The 6,048-nt window shown below is 43.5% G+C and overlaps 1 pseudogene; it reads right to left on the reverse strand.

Annotated features, from left to right (window-relative positions):
* Positions 1-825: 825 nt before the first annotated feature.
* On the reverse strand, positions 826-1,064 carry LOC139241505 (U2 spliceosomal RNA; annotated as a pseudogene).
* Between the last annotated feature and the right edge of the window lie 4,984 nt (positions 1,065-6,048).

A 6,048-nucleotide genomic window follows, 5' to 3' on the forward strand; every position in this document is an offset into this window, starting at 1 on the left:
TTGGGGGCGGCGTCAGTGGCTGGCTGGCAGCCGAAGATACAGCAGCAGCCTTCGAGCTGTGAGGGGGACTGAGGCCATTTGGACAGGGAGAGGCAGCCACATCGACAGTTTTATATTTAAATTTGCAGAATGGGTGCTGCATTGTCAACACCACATATTATTGCAAAGTTGAATTGGCACTCTTATTTCTCCAAACACACAGTCCTTACTTTGCATGCACCAATGCAGCACCGGTTCTGCAAGTTTAGCAGTGAAAAGCTGAACTCACTGATTTCAGCAGGTGATTTATTCAGCAGTGCTGCTAAAAGCACTCCCTCACACACAGAAATATAAAAATGTTTTTAATTACAAGCCTTTGCAGGGGTCCAAGAAACAAATCTTCACTTTTTCTGCAGTATTTTTAAAAATGGCCGAGTGCCAATGTTTGTGTGAGACTGCGCGTGCGCGCACGCTCCAACGCGCACGCGCAGGGTTTCCGGCACCACGAAGGCTAATTTAAATTGTACCCGCCCCCTGCTGCTTAGAAAATCGGCGCGAGTGTTAGGCTCCGCCCCCTGCTGCGAAGAGCGCGCTGCTCCAAGGAGCTCGAGAATATCGGACTTTTTTTAGGCGCAGTTTTCAGCGCGAAAAACAGGCGCCCAGCTCGGAGGTGCGCCGTTTTCACCGCGGGACGAAACTTGGGGCCAATGTTTCTCAGCTGCAGAATTTTTTTTTTTTTAATTCGTAGCCAATCGTTCCAATTCTTTGTCAAATCACAAACGCCAGAGGTCACCCTGCACATGCCAAGGATCACTCTGCGCCAATGCTCTTAGCCAAAAGGCCTAGAGCCACTGCACCGTTCCTGGAAGTACTGCAATACCAGGTTCGTGCCATGGAGGTGGATGGGTCAGGTCCCCCACACACCTCCGTGGAGGTGGATGGGTCAAGCCACCCCGCCCACCTCCTATTTCCAAAAAAGCAAGCATATACCTTCCTGATCCAGGGAGAACCACCTTGGGGTTATGGTGGTTACTCCCCTGTCAGGTCAGTTACGCATGATCTTAGCCAAAAGGCCGCGAAGCTGCAGAAATGCCCATGTTAAACACGTCCAACACTTATTCGGGAACTAGTCCTTGAACACACCAAGCTCCTTTTCCAAACAGGGATGACAGATCTCTCAGTCGGGCAGGCTATGCATGGAGGGAGATGCACAGTGTGACACAGCAGATCTGCCAGTTGCCAAGACCCACAGATAACAGTTGTCCTGCCCTGTTGTGAAATGTGTGTATTTCTGTTGACACCCATGTTATACAAAGTAGACATAAAACTTTAAACATCCAAGTTGCTAATCCTGCATCAGAAAAATGCAAAAAAAACCCTTCACTACCTGTAAATGAAGATGGAAAAAATACTTTAATCACACTTAGAGGGGGAATAGCCTGTAAATACAAAATGCAGCTGCCATTTCCAAAACAATTGAATTGAAGAGCTGAATCCTTTTGTTATGTTCAGTGCCTCAAGGCCCTCAATGCAGCTATTTAATTTACAGTGTAGTTTAACACTGGTGAATATTCAAACAAACCACCCGAGTAGATTTCTAACCCTTTCGAATCAGCACAAAAGAATTTCAGCACAGCACTGGTGAGGAAATGCCCTCAAATAACATGCTCAAAATATTAAGGCCATTCTACCACAGAATGGAGGAGCATATCTTAACGTCTTTGAAGTTCATTCTTTTTTTAAAAGGTAGCTTTGGACACCTAACCCAACACAGTGTTTCTCTTTATAAATGAGCAACAACTGGCGGCTGTGTGCCATAACAGTCTCCAGCCCCTCATTAAATCTTTTTCGAGTGGCAATTGATCCCAGGGTTAGCAGCAGAGGGACGACAATGGCCTTGCTCACCACCTCACCGAAGCGCCCTGCTCAGCGCCGAGCTTACGCCTCGCACCCTGCCGTAGGCAACTAGGCCCATGCAGTAGTGCCTGGTCTCCAGTCGTCTTGGACCCCCTTTTGCCATTGGACCAAGACCTTGCTTTGCTAAGCCCGTGTGATAGCCGGTGTGCAACGGCCACCCCACGTTAAAAGAACTCGCGCATCTTAGGCATCTTAGTTCAGGACCTGGAACGTCAGGACCCTCAGACAACTTCAACAGCGACAGACTGGAACGCCGCACCACCATTGTTGCCCAAGAACTTAGACGTCGATGTTTACATCGCCGCCCTAAGCGAGACCCAGCAGGCAGGGGAAGGCTAGCTCAAAAAACAAGGTGGAGGTTACACCTTCTTCGAGAAAGGCTGTCAAACCAGAAGAAAGCCGACTCCATGGAGTTGGTTTCGCCATCAAGATCGAGCTGGTCAACCGTCTCCCACCTGTGACAGAGACTGTAAATTCCCATACTGGACTGTAGTCACCTGAGAACTCAGAGTGGAAGCAAGTCTTCCTCGATTTTGAGGGACTGCCTATGATGATGATGATGATGTAGATCATTGAGCTTCTCCAAATGGTGGTGCTAACTCCCCCCAATGGCCGAGCGACAAAGCTTCAATTTATTAAAGCATTCTAGAGTTATGTAAGGCCCCTACTTTCCCCAATCAAAAATTATGGTGTCCATTTACCTGTACACACGTTTCTTTCAACACAGTCAGCACCGAACAAAACCCCGGTAGTTTCCAGTAAACGAAACCTAAATGTCGCGCCAGCGCTACCAGAGTCCATCTCGGCCCGGGGGGGGGGGGGGGGGGGGGGGGAAGAGAGAGGAAGAGGGGGAGTTGGGGAGCTAACAGCATGCACTTAAAATGCACTGCGCATGCGCTTAAAAAAAAAACCACTCATTGCGCATGAGCATTGCATATGCGCAAAAAAAACCTCTGCGCATGCATTTTTCTTAAGGTTCAATTTTGTATCTATGTAATCAATGCACTGCTCTGTTAAAATTATACAAAAAACTAATATATTTATAGTAAAACAGCACCAATCTGTTTTGGATACAAGAGCTGATCGTGAATATGAGGCTTCATCCAACCGCAGAGTACATGCAAGTATTGTTTCCTTCTTGATTGTGATGGTTTCTACATATCAAGTAAGATCTGTTGTGAAAATATAAAACCAGCTGACAAGCTCTTTTGAATGTGACCTTTTTAAACGCACGCCAGATTTCACAAACATTTTGAAAAATAATAGGTCAGAAGACGAAGCAAATTAGGCAGCATTCAATGGAATGGAGTATTGATTGTAGCAGGGAAGCTCTTCACACCCAATTCCTTACCTTTCCCATTACAAAACATTCTGATCAGGTAACATGAAAACACTTCATTTGACGCATGCGAGTTTCTAAGCGGGTTCAAGGCGTTGCTCGTAATTATATAATTTTGCTTTTGACCTGAATGTAAATTTCAGTCCCGACGTTGAGAGCATTCACAAAACTAGTTTGAAGCTATTAGGCACTGCCTGTTGTGTCATGTGCACTGTCTGTTCAGTCCCTCTATCCGAGTAGTCGTCTTAAATACATTCTTGACTTTAGATCTTTACTGTCGGAATCATGTAGACAGACATCCATATTAACCCATCAAAGGCTGTAGTTTACATCATGCCCAAAACACATGGGGGGGGGGAAATCAGTTTTCCATTTCCTTTCGTATTGTTTATACAACTCTTCCTCTAAGCATAGCACCGTGATCTAACCCAAGTATAAGGGATAGTAGATATGCATGTAGCTGACTTTCTGAAAGCAAATAACTCTCCATCTCACAAAAATTTGCGAATGGAGGACCTTTGGCCAGGGATAGGAGCAGACCAGAGCCGATTTCTGTAAGTGTAGGTAAGGATATTTCAAATGGTATTCCATACGTCTGTGTGCGGTTTTAAAAAAAATGTTAGAGGAAAGTGGGCTTAATGGCCAAAAAGGGCGTGTAACCTGCTTTTTAAAAAGAGTACACCAGTGCCAGAATATATGGCGACAAGCATACTGCCGCTGGTACCCAACGCCAGCATCCCAACATTGGGGAAACTTAGACCTTCAACGCCAGAAAAATCACTGGCCGCTGATTTGCTGGGCAAAATCGGGAGCTATGAGAGGGAAATAGAAAATCAACTTACTAGAGTTCTTATTGTCCATTGCTATACAGCATTCCTACTGGAAGTGTGCATATGTGGATACCAGCAAAAGCCACAGTTTTAGCTCTGGCCTTCACAGGCAGACAATCTGCTAATTATCACACAAACAATGGCACTTAGATAACATACGACAGGGTGACTGGTGGCGATGGACCCTTACCCCAGTGAAGGTCAATATCTTCAGAGGGGAGGAAAGAAAATTGGCAAACTACTAATGGAACTTCTGCCCCCTATTTAGTGATGCACAGCATAGTAAATACATCATGGTAAATTGATGATAGTATGATGCAAAATTTGTTCTGCAGTTTAACAGAAAGCTGCTCAGTTAAGTCAACGGACCACTGGCTCAATGCAATAAGAATCCTCAGAAGCCAGCAACTTTATTGTAAAACTAATTGGGCTTTGTCACTAAAAAGAGTAAAGTCTAAAAATCTCAGTTAAACATCAAGTGCACCATATCATATATATATTTCTGCACCAAGTTCAAAATATCACATTTCCTCCAATTCCTGAAGATTCTTTCTTTAATTTACAAGTTTGGCACAAAACAAGAGTACCCAGCCTCCAACATATTGCACAAAGCTCAACGTACAGTAGCACAGCATTGGATTTACTGTTGAGAACAAGCAATCTGTCAATATTACAAGGTTCTGAATGCCTGGCGTAAGCTTTCATGACCCCAAACCAGAACAGCAGGATGCTGGCAGACTTCCATGACAATCATAACACTAATAATCGTCAAAGAGGAGAACATATCCACACTGATGTGAAAGGATCTCGAAATGCTGACCTCAGGAATAGATGCTAAAAGGACTTCCTGCCAGACCCATCTGACTCCTGCTACACTGAAAGGAACACTATCACCATGGGATGTTTTACTACATCAAAAGGTGCTATATAAATGCAAGTTGTTGTTTTTACTAATGACAAACACTTTGACTTCCAGATTCAATTCCTGATGGAATCTCACCTTTTTTATTTTTGTCCTGGGTCACTCACGGAAACTGTAATTTCTTTTGATATTTCAGTTTGCTAAATTCTAATAGAATACAATTAGTGGATCCTGCCTCTCCATAGGTTTTTTTTCAGATCTTAGAAGAAACAGTCTTTAAGGTAAAGATTTTCTTTTGAGTTTCTCCTTTATTATCTCTTCCTTCATCAGTCTCATGTTTCTTTTCTTTATTCTTTTTTCCAGTACCCCCATCTATTCCAACTCTATGCCCTTAATTTGTAGCCTGACTATAAAACATGAGAGAAGGGATGAAAAATAAAAAAATAAATGGTGAGTCAACTTGTGGAAATGCTTTTATACTATCAAGTGGCAGACTGAAGGGCAGCATTAGCTTAGCCTAGACCGCAGCTCATCTGCAGACTGCACCAAGGAAAGATGTGACAAAATAGGGCAATTAAATAGTAAAAAATCAGAAAATTGTTAAAATAGAAACAGAAGTTTTTCCTGTATTACCTACACCAAGGTAATTTTTCCAAAACTCTTAAAATGAATTAATTTACCTACCTAATTTAAGTTATCTGACACTATAAAATCAAAGAGCAAGTTATTATTTAAATGGAGAAAGATTGCAAAGTGCTGCAGTGCAGCAGGACCTGGGGGTACTTGTGCATGAAACACAAAAGGTTAGTATGCAGGTACAGCAAGTGATCAGGAAGACCAATGGAATCTTGGCCTTTATTGCCAAGGGGATGGAGTATAAAAGCAGGGAAGTCTTGCTTCAGCTATACAGGGTATTGGTGAGGCCACATCTGGAATACTGCGTGCAGTTTTGGTTTTCATATTTACGAAAGGATACACTTGCTTTGGAGGCAGTTCAGAGACGGTTCACTAAGTTGATTCTAGTGATTAGGGGGTTGACCTATGAGGAAAGGTTGAGTAGGTTGGGCCTCTACTCATTGGAATTCAGAAGGATGAGAGGTGATCTTATTGAAACATAAGAT

The sequence above is a fragment of the Pristiophorus japonicus genome, unplaced genomic scaffold (genome assembly GCF_044704955.1).
Source record: "Pristiophorus japonicus isolate sPriJap1 unplaced genomic scaffold, sPriJap1.hap1 HAP1_SCAFFOLD_1095, whole genome shotgun sequence".
In the NCBI taxonomy this organism is placed as follows: Eukaryota; Metazoa; Chordata; class Chondrichthyes; family Pristiophoridae; genus Pristiophorus; species Pristiophorus japonicus.